Here is a 14,002-nt window from a genome sequence, read left to right as displayed (position 1 = left end):
ACCGGACACATATATCTACAGGTTTGTTTAGAAACACATCTTAGTGTTCCATTTTTCGAAATTAATAACCCTACAAGAAATTACTATTTCATTGTCTTTGCAACTAACATAATTATATGCAAGTTAACATGGTTTACTTCGGCCGAGTATCTTTTTTAAAATTCAAATTTCTTGTTTGATTATTAGCGCTATATCGAAACTGATGACTCTGGAATAGATTTAATCAATAATCAAGAAAAAGTGTAAACTTAAGATATCATAAATTAACACAAATAAACGTCACAAAGGTCATAATTTAGTTCACATACTGCATTTGATCTTTAGCTATATAGTAGAACTTGTAATCACATCTTGTATCAGTTGGGGATGTGGCTCAGTGGTAGAGCGTTCGCTTTGCATGTGAAAGGCCCCGGGTTCGATCCCCGGCATCTCCACTTTTTTTTCCTTTCAGTTATTTTTACTTTTTTTTCTTTTTACCGATTTAATTAAATCATTTTTCTAAAAATTAAAGTAAAGAAAAAGAAAGAAAAAAAAGAAAAAGAAAAAAAAGGTGCATGAATGTTCATGAAATTGTTTTTTTTTGTTTATCTTTTTCGTGTGATCTCTCCATACATTTGTATAATTACATTTAGTGTTGTTACAGAAACCTTATTGTTTTAGTTTTTATGCCACATTTTTATAATTAACTGGCAAAACTTGGATTGAACCCAAACATCGGTGCTTTATAGTTTCAAGACTTTTCACGTGAGAACATTTTTCTTGTCTGTCAAATCTGACTGTATATACATGTACAGTATAGATAATATTAAATGAGTGTAGGTAAAACCACGGTCTTTCAAGTCAAATTCAGTACCTTTTATAACAATAAAACCATGACCCGTTCGAAGATGTCATATAGAACTATTACTTTTTTTGTCTAACTCTTACTCATGTTCTCGAGTGTTTATTCTCTATCTGTATGACTTTCAAACTTTATACATGCGAAAAATAATAACAAAAAGCAAACAATTACTTCAGGTAGGGAAGTGAAAATTAAAAAAAGTATGTGTGATTTATTTTCAACACTCGTCTTATTAGCGGTCCATTTGTTTACAGGGGCGTATCACGTTGGGGAAGAATCTGACCCGAAGCGTCTGTGATTTTCAAGCGCATTTATTAAGCAAGGTTTTAAGTAGATAAATAATTCATCGTATGAAACATAAATGGTGAACATAGTGATCTTATAGTAAATTTATTTTTGCGGTATAAACAACTTATCTTCTTTTACTTTATACAAGGGGCAGGACGTGAAGTGGTTGCACACTTGGTTCAAGCGAGCGAATTGGTTGCAAACTTGACAAAATGGCAAACACGGCGTGATTTTTTGAAACGGGTGAACGAATTTTTGCCAGGCAAGTGGATTTCTTTGTTATTTTGAAGTTCATTAGTATATGTCTATTCCATAATGCAATATATATTCCACACTCGGTTTAAGGTTTCAGCATCCTAGATTCTGTTTTGACGAAGTTATTGAAGATATAAACTGATCATGTAGATATTTTGAAATTTGACATGTGACTGTTCTGATCGGGGTTTCTCCTAATTTATTCGAATTTGTAAGTTTTGAACTGCATTTAACAATAACAAAATATGTTTCTGTCAATGCAGTACAAATGGTTTAGTTCGCCAGTCCGAAGATAACGTTCAATACACAAAAATATCTTGTTCAAGCACATTTTGGTTGCAAACTTATACTTCTTTGACTTGCCTGGCAAAAATTCGTTCACCCGTTTCAAAAAATGACGCCGTGTTTGCCATTTTGTCAAGTTGGCAACCAATTCGCTCGCTTGAACCAAGTGTGCAACCACTTCACGTCCTGCCCCTTGTTATACATGTATAATATAACGCATTTATCTCAATACAAAGATAATAAAAATGACACGTACCTTCTTGTTGTTTTTCCAGTGTAGCAATACAACGTGACTATGACGTCATTTTCGGCATCATTTCCATTCGGAAGTTAGTATACTACGTCATCGCGCACCTGCTGAACCAATCTAAAACATGAATAATTTTCAAGCTTGAAATCTTGGTTTTTAACCCTTTTCTTGTATCATAGTTTGGAGACCTTTCTGTTGAAAATGTGGGCAATATCCCGGAATAGTCTTTTCCTTTCTTTTTTTTACCACACGTAACACCATTAAGATTTGTTTACAAGTTTAATCAGGATCATGTAGACGCTTGCTTAAAATGTTTTTGTGCACATGCGCTAAATTACCCGAAGAATGCTAGCCAATAGTGAGTGGGCTGTGTGCCGCCTACACATTAGTATTACGAAAATCATGATTTTTTTGCCTGAAAAAATTGGCGGTAAAATTTATGTGTATGAATGTTATTTAGATTTTACTTGTTGCAAACATTGCAAAAAGAGGACAAAAAAGGGATAAATAAGAAAATTACAAATCTTTACAAAATGTACAAGTTTACTCCATACCAACCATTATGTTATAATGTAATAACATTCATTCCGTAAATTTACATTTTTTAATAAAATTTGAAAAATATACATAAAAATATCTGTTTTAATTAGTAAAACATACGGAATGAACACTATTTCATTCGAAAAATAAAAAGTCTCCGGGGACTATACCGGGATTATATATAGAGACAGAAACATTTTTTATTTTTAATTTTTTAGTTTTCATAAAAATATCATTCATTCCGTAAATAAACATTTTTAAATAAAAATTGAGAAATATATATATAAATATACATCCTGTAATTGGTCGTATATACGGAATGAAGACTATTTTAGTCGAAAAAGAAAAGTCCCCGGGGACTATTCTTTCAATTGGAAATGCCGTTCAAAAATGATCCCCGGGGACTATACCGGGATTATATATAGAGAGAGACATATTTCATTTTCAAGTTTATATCACATGCTACTGAAGGGAAGTTTTCCCGGGAAGAGGGTTTTCTTCGGGGGCCTCAATATTTTATAAAATGGGGCTTGGAGATGTTTTGGGGGGACTGTTTTAATTGGTCATATACGGAATGAAGACTATTTTAGTAGAAAAAGAAAAGTCCCCGGGGACTATTCTTTCAATGGGAAATGCCGTTCAAAAATGATCCCCGGGGACTATACCGGGATTATATATATAGAGAGACATATTTCATTTTCAAGTTTATGTCACATGCTACTGAAGGGAAGTTTTCCCGGGAAGAGGGTTTTCTTCGGGGGCTTCAATATTTTATAAAATGGGGCTTGGAGATGTTTTTGGGGGACTGTTTTAATTGGTCATACATACGGAATGAACACGATTTCAGTAGAAAAAGAAAAGTCCCCGGGGACTATTCTTTCAATGGGAAATGCCGTTCAAAAATGATCCCCGGGGACTTTACCGGGATTATATATAGAGAGAGACATACATTGTATTTCTCTTTCAAGTTTATATCACATGCTACTGAAGGGAAGTTTTCCCGGGAAGAGGGTTCTCTTCGGGGGCCTCACTGTTTTATAAAATGGGGCTTGGAGATGTTTTGGGGTGACTGTTTTAATAGGTCATATACGGAATGAAGACTATTTTATTAGAAAAAGAAAAGTCCCCGGGGACTATTCTTTCAATGGGAAATGCCGTTCAAAATTTAACGTTGGCTTAACGTTTTCCTTTCTAATAGCATTGCTGGTTATTTGTAAAAATATACATTTTAAGACAAAGTATGTCTTTAAAAAAAGAACTATGTACATAAATTGAAGCAAAGAGGATCGAGTTTGACAGATGACAGCTGTTGAATTCTGGGTAAGTGAAATTTACATAACTTATTTTTAGAAGCAAGCGTCTGAGTGATCCCGATTATCACTAAAAGTGAAGTCGGACATTTGTTTACAGTAGAAGAAATAGATTAATCCCCGGGGGGACTATTCCGGGATATTGCCAAAATGTGTCAGGGTTAAATCGTATACATATACATGCACAGTGCGTTAACTGGAGTGCGGGTATTAGTTACCCGCACCCCAGAGCATGCCCATTGATTGGCTCATTTTTGCTGGGGTTTACACATCGTGACGGCAGAGAAAGGGAAAGCGACAGAAATATCATATTCAGATGTTCGTTCATTGGTTCATTTTTGCCGGGGTTTCATATTGTGACAACAGGGAACGTGTTTTTATGTTTGACTATGATGCAAAAGAGAAACCAAAGAGAAACACCAAAACACTCGGCAATCTGATTTATACTCGGGGGCTACGCCCCCTCGTACAAATCAGATAGCCTCGTGTTTCGGTGCTCTTTCTATTACTTATAGTCCGTGTGGGAGCATTCAGAGAAAAACACTTATCAAGTTTTCAGGCCTAAACCAGGCAATAAATCTATAATTTTTTTTACAATTATCTCAAGTAGAATCTACTATAGCTTCTTTGGCGCGCTACAATATTTTTATGCCACCGCAGCATCTGCGATGCGGTGGCATATAGCGATTCACCTGTGTGTGTGTGTGTGTGTGTGTGTGTGCGTGTGCGTGTGCGTGTGCGTGTGTGTTATATAGATTATATAGTGAACTTCAATAATCTTCTTGTGAAAAACCACAAGTCCAATTTCAACCAAACTTGGCAGGATTGATTCTTGTGTGAAGGGCTTCCAAAGTTGTTCAAAGAATTTCATTCCATGCAGAAATCTGGTTGCCATGGCAACCAAAAGGAATTATAAGAATAAATTTAAAAAATCTTCTTGTAAAGACCCAACAGGCCTAGAGCTTAGATATTTTGCATAAAGCATTGTCTGGTAGACCTCTACCAAGATTGTTCAAATTATAGCCCTGGGGTCAAAATCGGCCCTGCCCCGGGGGTCATTGATTTTCACTATATGTACATATAGTAAAAACTTAAAATACCTTCATGTAAAGACCCAAAAGGCCTAGAGCTTAGATATTTTGCATGAGGCATTGTCTGGTAGACCCTTACCAAGATTGTTTTAATGATAGCCCTGGGGACCCCAGGGGTCATTGATTTTCATTATGTACATAAAGTAAAAGAAAAATATTTTTGTCTGAAGGTACAAGGCATAGAGCTTTGATGTTTGCTATATAATGTCATCTATATGTCCTCTACCAAAGTTGTTCCAATTTTTCCCTTGGTGTCAAAATTGGCCCTGCCTGGGGGCAGTGATTCTCATTATGTACACATGGTAAAAAACAGAAAATAAAACAAATGTTTTCTGAATGGGAGAAAGCTACAGCTTCGATATTTGACTTGAAATGTTGTTTGGTGGACCTGTATCAAGATTGTTTTGAATTAAACCTTTTGCCTTGCCCAAGGGGAAAGTCAATAATTTCTTGTCCTTTGATGTACAGCAATGGAAGTTTGACCATGTGCACAGTTTAAGTTGTAAAATTGAACTTTGATATCAGGTGACCTAGATTTTGACAAAGTGTCTTACTGTGTTGTCCTTTGATGTAGTCATGATATTTAGGCTGTGTGATATACCTTCACCACCAAATTCACTAGACTCAAGTGCATTGATATATTCCTACACTGATCTTTTATTGAGTTAATAACAGATTTAACCACTAATCTGATAATAAGAATTAGATAGGTCAGGGATCTATGCATTATGACAATCTTCAATTGTATAGAAACAAAAAAAATCTGTTCCTACACTACTATTTAGTGTTGTACGTATTAATGCGGTGGCATAGCATTTTTTTCAAATGCAATCTTGTTTGTTTCTGTTACTAGATTCTATTTCTTATATTTAAATAAAATTGTATTTTACCTTCAAGTCTGCAAAAAAATGGTCCGAGTGGGAGCATTCAACAGGCGCGCGATGACGTAGTATCCTACCATTGAAATAGCCGTAAGTATTTTTTTATTTCTGTAGGCCTACCAATGTACGGCTTGCCGCAGTATATTGGATTTACTTTAGTAAATGAGCCGTTTTATCAAACACTATATAACCGGACTTAATTAAGTTGCAAGCTATTTTTTTTTTGTTTTCTTGCATTATTTAATCTACGCCATGATTAAAAAGTCAGGTTAAGATTCTACATCAACCGAGAGTACGCCTAAATATGTTTGATGGTGATATCTATTTGAAAGACCCTGAATTATGTTAACCATGAATAACTTTTATTTTTTATATATACGATGCACACACGGGGGAGGAAGTGTTACACGAAGGATGGAGTTCTTATGATAACTTGTTCAGGAGTTCTTGTGATAGCTGTCACAGAGTTCGTCGGAAAACATCTGTGTATACTACAAAAACACTCGTTAAAAATGGTTATTTTCATCGTTCAAAAATGAGTTTAGGTGCTAAATTAAACTTTAATGATTAAGCTTTTCTTACATCTTGCATTATGTGTCAAAAACTAATTCACAGGATTAGTTTTTGACAAATAATACAAGATGTAAGACAAGCTTAATTAATCATTAAAGTTTAATTTAGCACCTAAAACTCATTTTGGAACGATGAAAATAACCATTTTAACGAGTGTTTTTGTTGTATATACAAATGTTTTCCCACAAACTCCGTGACAGTTATCACAAGAACTCCTAAACAAGTTATCATAAGAACTCCATCCTTCGTGTAACACTTCCTCCCCCGTGTGGTGCATATCCCAAAGAAATTGGTACAGAATTTGACATCAAATACTTTCTTTTTCTTTTTCGAATCTAGCAATATATGTCTTGGAAATGATGCCGAAAATGACGTCAAGTTCACGTTGTATTGCTATACTGTTATCCGTATCACGGATTTCAAATCTGCAGACAGTGTTGAGTAAGTGTTGACGTTTGTATGATCCCCGCCCACTCCCATCACCCACCCCGTGGGAACAGAGAGAGGACGCACGATTCCCTCAAAATGCTCCCTGGTGGCGTGTTAGACATATCCCATGCTAATTTCGCGCATGTATGGAGACTCAACTGTGCTCCTCCTCTATCCCCGCAATGACTAGGGAGTAGCCGAAACATAATTCAAACTATTAACGCATCACATTATGTTCATGTGTAATTGAAAAGGCACATTAACACCACGGAAAGTAAAGAATCGGGGTCAACTCGGCCCTAAAACTAAGCACGGGTAAGTACAGGAAACCAGCGGAACATTGGCGTCAGAACAAAAACATGGTCTGTGGGCTGATTAAATTGCATTTTTCTCTGCCTGCTCAGCTCAATAGCGACAACACCCGATAACAGGAGTCGCTAACTCAACCACTGACGGGAGGCGTAATTTGTCTGAGATCAACTATGGCCATTGGCGTTGAGTGTCATGGTCATTTTTTCTCATCGCTGACTTGGAATTCATGCGGGATAAGTAGTACATGTAGGTCACTTGCGGAGAAATTAGTAAAATTTACTTGTTAGTTATGCAGGTAAGTCGGTTCGACCACCGAAATATGACTAACAAATGTGTAAAAATCAATGTGAAAACTGGAAAGCAAAAACTACATGTAAATTGTTAACTTACACTCTTAAAAATTGTGTGTCGTTACACCGGAAAAACATCTGCACAGGAAATCACACTGCTTGCTGTAACGGTTACATACAATTTTAATTATTTTTAACTATTTCTATGGACATGTCTTTCCAAGATTTTAGCAGTAATTAACTTAGCCCTAGTTTTTATTCATTGTCAAGTCAACTGCTCACAAACAAAACCATGTGTTGCAATGTAGGGCAAGTCAACATATTTGAACACTCGAACCGACAATTGTGACACCTAACACTTTACTTAAAACCAGCTGCGTTTAGGCTTTTCTGAATACAGACATACTTAACGGACAGAGCGCTCCACTTTTCTCAAAGTAGAAAATGGATACATGTATAATTCCGGGAAACTGTTTGACCGAATATTTTGCTCTTGATATTTTTGATTTTTTTCTTGAAGTGTATATCTGTGAAAGTATCAAAAAATAAAGAGAGAGATACTTTAGCAAACAATAGCTGGTTAGAACCTGGTGATGCTTCCCGAATAGGATTTGGACACAGAAAGTACGTACACCTCTTGTAATTTCAGTTAGTTCGAAGTGCAATAACTCCAAAATTAGGCACGGCAGAGTAACTGTTTATTATTTTTTTTTGCATTGCACTTCTACTCAATGAGGTCTATCTATCGACTTTGTTTCTTGTTTATACCTCCTGTATTTTCACAGTAATATCCCCGACAAAGCTCACAGTAATAAAAAAGGGCAATAACTCAAAAAATAGGCAATGCAAAGTTGCGGTTTTTGCACTGCACTTCTACTCAATGACATTTATCTAATGTTAATATATCTTATAGTTCACAGTTATGTCCCAGACAAAGTGAAAAAGGAACAAAGGGCAATAACTCCAAAATTAGACAAGGCAGAGTTACGTTTTTTTTGCATTGCATATTTTCCCAATGAGATCTATCTACCTACAAAGTGTCTTGTTCATATTTATTATACTTTCAAAGCTATATCCTGGCCAATGTTCATATCCTGGCCATTGTTCAAAGTGTAAAAATGAACTAAGGACAATTACTCTAAAATAAGGCAAGCCAGAGTTATGGATCTTGTGCACTGCACATCTACAAATTTAGCTCTAACTACCTACAAAGCTTCATGTTGATATCTCTTATAATTTTGAGATCTATCTACCTACAAGTTTCACATATCTCTTATAGTTTTAGAGTTATGTCTTGGACATTATTTTTTTAAAGGGGAGATATGGTTCTTTGGCATTGAACTCTGCCCTCTACCACTGTGTGCAGTTTATACAAATTGTATCGAAGGGTTTTCAATTTATGCTCCGGACAACACAACGCGCGGACAGATGCACAAGGTGGCAACTACATGTATATGCTCTCCCTTTGGGGAGCATAAAAATGTACCTTTATGTTAACTTTTACCCCATGAGCATATTGTGAAAAGTGGCCGTTTTCATTAAAAAGCCTCCTGTTATAAGTTCAAACTGCTATGAAACTATGAAAAATGCTTCAATACTGATGAAACTTGTTGACTAGACCATAGCCTCTGTAACAGTATGCTCAATCGTAAATTTTAATTTACCATGGCAACGGTAGACGTCTCAAAATTGCTGAAATCACTATTTTGCATTGTTTTTTGTTTTTTTCCATCAAAACTGATTTCAAAGTGCTGCAACTTCTCAATGAATTGAGATAGAGTTAAAAGCTTTTCAGCGTCGGTTACTAGTTACCCTTAGATCGTCCTGAGGCCATTTTTAGTCTGTCACATGTCCAACATTTTCTTGACGAGGAGGGGGACTACCGCCCCCTTCAAACCCTCCAGACAGAAGGGGGCACATCCCCCTTCTGGCAACCCCCTAATGTATCATTTTGGTGGTGGGCGGCGCCGAAAAAGTGGTCACTTTTTTAACAACATTTCTCAAACGAAAAACAGTATTTGTGGGCTAAATATGACATTTTTTCACTGTTTGAGGCCTCAAAAAAAGGGGGGAGGGAGCAAAAAGCCGTCAAAACACGTCTTTATGAAGGGAAAGGTTAACAAAAAGGATAACCGTGGCTAAAAAGAAGGCGTTAACAAAAATGATCACCAAGGCAAAAAAAAAATCTGAGTCAAAAAGGGGCATAACCTTTCGTATACATGATGATAATAACATAACAACATGATAATAACATGTAAACCTCATTAAGGTGCATCCACCCCAGCAATTTCAATGTTTTAGATTTATTTGTATTAAAGTCAATGACTTAGTAGGTAATGGCAATACCTCAACTTTCTTAAAGAATGCAAAAATGATTATAAAAAAGCTCTTATACAAGAAATCAAGATTGTTTTAGATTTGTTAGTACGTTCATGTATTAAATTCAATGGCTGAGCTCAACTTTCTTATCGGAAATATTAAGCCACAAAAAATGCAAAAATAAACATAAAAAGCTCTTAAACCAGGAGAAACACGACTATTTAAGCCATCCCTACATGCAACAGAATTTTGAAACTATTGGTTTGCACCCACCTTTAAATATGTTGATCTTGAAAAAATAAATTTCCTTTGTTGATTTTTTTTTTGTAAGTTTAATATTCCATGGAAAAAGTCAAGACGGGGGCACACAGTCGTGATGACTGATGAATACAAATAGCTTAAAATGAATATGTACACATGACTATAGTTATATCTAAAGCATATTTATATCTAAAACAATAGGGCTATGATTGATGGCCTTGGATCACTCACATTGCTTTCATAGCTAGAAAAGCTCACAATTCTTGTTTTTCATTGTTACTCAGTAATGAGATTACATTGGGTTTGTCATTATTTGCCAAAGCTACCTATTTAAAAAAAATGAAGATGTCTCCTACAAATTTATTCATGAAAAATATGTCAGCTCTAAACATTTTAATTTCGCACAAGAAGACTTAAATGTATTTGCCTATTCTAGTCAATATAAACTTAATGAATGACCCCCAGGACCAGGCCATTTTTGGCCCAAGGGGCTTGACATACATAAAAAACACTTTTACTATAAAAGTCTATAAACTAAGTGACCGCCAGGGCAGGACCAATTTTGACCCCAGAGGTATGAATTACCGGTATATAACTTTTGTAGAGGTCCACTTGGCAATGCTACAAGTCAAATACCTTAGCTATGGGCATTGCAGTTTCACAAAACATACTTAAATATATTTTGCGATAAAAGAGATTTTTTTATAGATTTCATTTTTAAAGTCTATTTTTAGCTCCTGTCATCTACTTATGCATCAAACTGCTACCATTTTAATAAATTTTGTAGAGAACCACTAACGATCATTCCTCTGAAATTTGGTCAAGAAGTTTATAAGATGTTGTTCAAAGAAATTTAAGAAATGGCATAGTGCAATAAAAAAAAAGCTCACCTCTGAGTATTTTGTCAGCGGAGCTAAAAAGTAGGGAAAAGGAGGGCCAAGAGAAAACGCAAAGGAAAAGTAGCAAATGTAGCGCCCACCTAAAAGTCTGTTGAAAAATATAGGTTGTTTCAGCAAGTGTAAAAAATCATATTTAGCATCAAGGTCCTTGACAAGTGATCCATATTCCTACCCATGTACCTAAATATAAAATACATGGTCCTCTTTACTTTGTTCCAGTTTGGAGTCACTTGCATTAATGGGTCAAAATATTTGTCAAGGGGATTTTTTAAAAATGTTTTTACTATACATATATCTAAGCTCTAGCCTTTGTGGTTTCAGGAGAATAATTTTTTCACTATACATATAAGGAAAACCAATGACCCCTCAAGGCAGGTCTAATTGTGTTTGCTCATTGGAAGAATGTATATGTAGTAGAGCAGAATAATTCAATTTAAAGTGGTCTTTTGACATTAAAACTGATGGCTGAAGTGATTACAGATTTGAAACCTATGTGAATACTGATGGCTGAAAATAACAAAGGGCAATAACTGCAGGGTAGGTTATCATTCTTGTGTGCTGCACTCCTCCTCAATGAGATCTATCCACCTTGAAGTTTCAAGTTGAGATAAGCTCCAGACAAAAAGTATGAAAAATAACAAAGGGCAATAACTCAAAAATTATTAAGGGTAGAGTTATCATTCTTGTGCACTGCACACCTCCTGAGTGAGATCTATCCACCCATGAAGTTTCATGTTGATATCTCAAAGGCTTTTCGAGTTATGCTCTGGACAAAAATTAAGTTTGAAAAATAACAAAGGGTAATAACTGAAAATAATGCAGGGTAGAATTATCATTATTGTGCACTGCACTCCTCAATATGATCTATCCATATAATGTGGCTACTCTATTGTTCTCTCTATTGTTCTTTTTAGCCACTCAAAAGAAAATAGCCACATAAAAGCATAACTGTATGAATGACATCAAAGAGAAAGAACAGTTACCTATTGTCCCTCTAGCCACATTATTACTGTCCCATGAGAGTGGATGGACGGATGGAAGACGGGGGATTAAAGCTTTATGCAAGGAACAATCCTGCCATGTTTCAACAACATTGGCTCAATGGTTTAGAACAAGATATTGTTTGAAACAGAAGTTGGCAATGCACAACACCAGACAGACCCAGCAAGTCACCATAACATACCACGAGGACGTCATGCTCAGTAAAAACTTTCAAGGGTAGCCAATACCTGCCATGTACTTTCAATAATTAGCCATCCATGATCACTATGATTTTACAGTTATCTCAACTGTTTGCACTAAAATAATATTGTCATAAAAATTTTCTGTAACTTATAAATGGTAATTTAAATCTATACCAAACATTATCTTATGAATAGTTTTTCCATTTGATGCCACAAACAATCTTCTAAAAAACCTAAGGTCATTATAAGATCACTAAAATAACAATTGATGAAAACTGATAAATAGGTAGACACACACACATACATTTTTGCTATGGTGTAGAATTACATAAATGCCAAGATATTAGGATTTCATTTTGTATTTTACAGTTCAAAATTCAAGACATTGGGTCTACACATCTGATACCACAAGAATGTTACATTTTTTCACAATAACAAAAGGTCATGACTCTGTCGAGTTATATAACTTTTTACAATTTTTTTTGGCAAATTTTCTTTCCATAACCGAGTGTTTTTGAAAATTTGTCACCGACAGTTATTTGGGTAGGGGGCATTTGGGTTTATCAAAGACATTCTTGTTATTTTTCTATGAAATTGAGTTCATGGTATCAAACGTGTTGTTATGGACAAGCGTTTTTCATTGACCTCTAAGTATGATCTTGACCTTTGACCTAGAGACCTGGTTCATGTGCACAACACTGCTTCTCACAGTGGTGAACATTCCTATGAAGTTTTGTTTAAACTCCTCTCAATGCGGATTAGACAAAAATTGGATGACGCCCACCTCAAGGAGGGAAACTATTATTTGTCCTGTTTTTCAAACAGGCGTATAAAAAGTCTACTGTAAATACAGATAACCTTGACTTGTGACTCCCAACAATAGACCATCCAATGAATGTTTCCTCAAAATATGAAATATCAGTCAATAAATACTGTATAAGCCAATATGTAGAAGTCACTTTTGGCAACCTTGACCTACTGAACCCTAACACAATCCAAATGAAGAAGACCATGCAAGTTATATTCCTACCAAATATGAAAGACATCAGTTAAAAAATAAATGCTGTATGAGCAATATGTAGGAATCTATTATTGTCACCCATGACCTTGGCCCCTTATTCAATCCAAAGAAAGAATACTATGCAAGTTATGTTCATACCATATATAAAATACAATAAATATCTCTCAATAAATAAAGGCTGTATGAGCAAATATGTAAAAATCTATTTGAAACACTGTTGATCCAACTGACCTCTAAGTTAACTCCATCTAAAGGAAGAAGACTTCTCCAGTTATGCTCAACAAAATATAAAAGACATTTGTAGATAAAGGTTTCACTTGGAAAAGTGTAAACATTTATTGTTGGCATTGGTGATTTTGATCTTGACCTGAATGACTCCTAATTAAACTGGAAGTAAGAAGACCTACCTAGACATGAAACATAAAAGACATTTTAAAAATAAAGGCTGTATCTGGAAACATGTAAAAATTTATTGTTTACATCATTTACCTTGACCCCAGTGACCCTTTACTCCACAGTTAAGAGTATCATTAAAGTGTCCTACCAAATATGGAAGATATCATTAAATAAATGAAGTAATTAGAAGAAATTTAAGATAAAATCAATTTGCCAGAAAAGGTCAACCATACTAGGCACTATTTTGTGATGAACAGGAAAATAACTGGGAACTAGAAATGTGTTGTCACGCCACGGATGCCCACGCATGCAACCAAAGTTTCAGATGTTATAATATTTAGTTCCAAATTTGTTTGCACAAATTATATTTTCAAAGCCCTTAATATTCAATGTTAACACAAACCATTTTTATACAAAGTTCAAGGCACTGAAACTATTCAGTGTTAACCTATTGTAAATTGCATATTGCATATTTGAAGCCAAAATAATGGCTACATACATTTCCACAAAAGTATGAGTGCTGAAACTGAAAATTCAAAATTCATTTCCAACATTCAAGAAAGATAACTTTGTTCAA

General features: G+C 35.2%; 1 non-coding gene across 1 annotated transcript; it reads left to right on the top strand.

Annotated features, from left to right (window-relative positions):
• Positions 1-362: 362 nt before the first annotated feature.
• Positions 363-434, top strand: Trnaa-ugc (transfer RNA alanine (anticodon UGC)). The gene has a single exon. It is a non-coding gene; the product is annotated as a tRNA-Ala (tRNA).
• Positions 435-14,002: the final 13,568 nt, after the last annotated feature.

Source organism: Ruditapes philippinarum, unplaced genomic scaffold (assembly GCF_026571515.1).
Source record: "Ruditapes philippinarum isolate M1 unplaced genomic scaffold, ASM2657151v2 ctg2031_1_1_1_1, whole genome shotgun sequence".
Taxonomy (NCBI): Eukaryota; Metazoa; Mollusca; class Bivalvia; order Venerida; family Veneridae; genus Ruditapes; species Ruditapes philippinarum.
The sequence above is the reverse complement of the archived record's forward strand: the minus strand, read 5'-3'. Positions and strand labels throughout refer to the sequence as shown.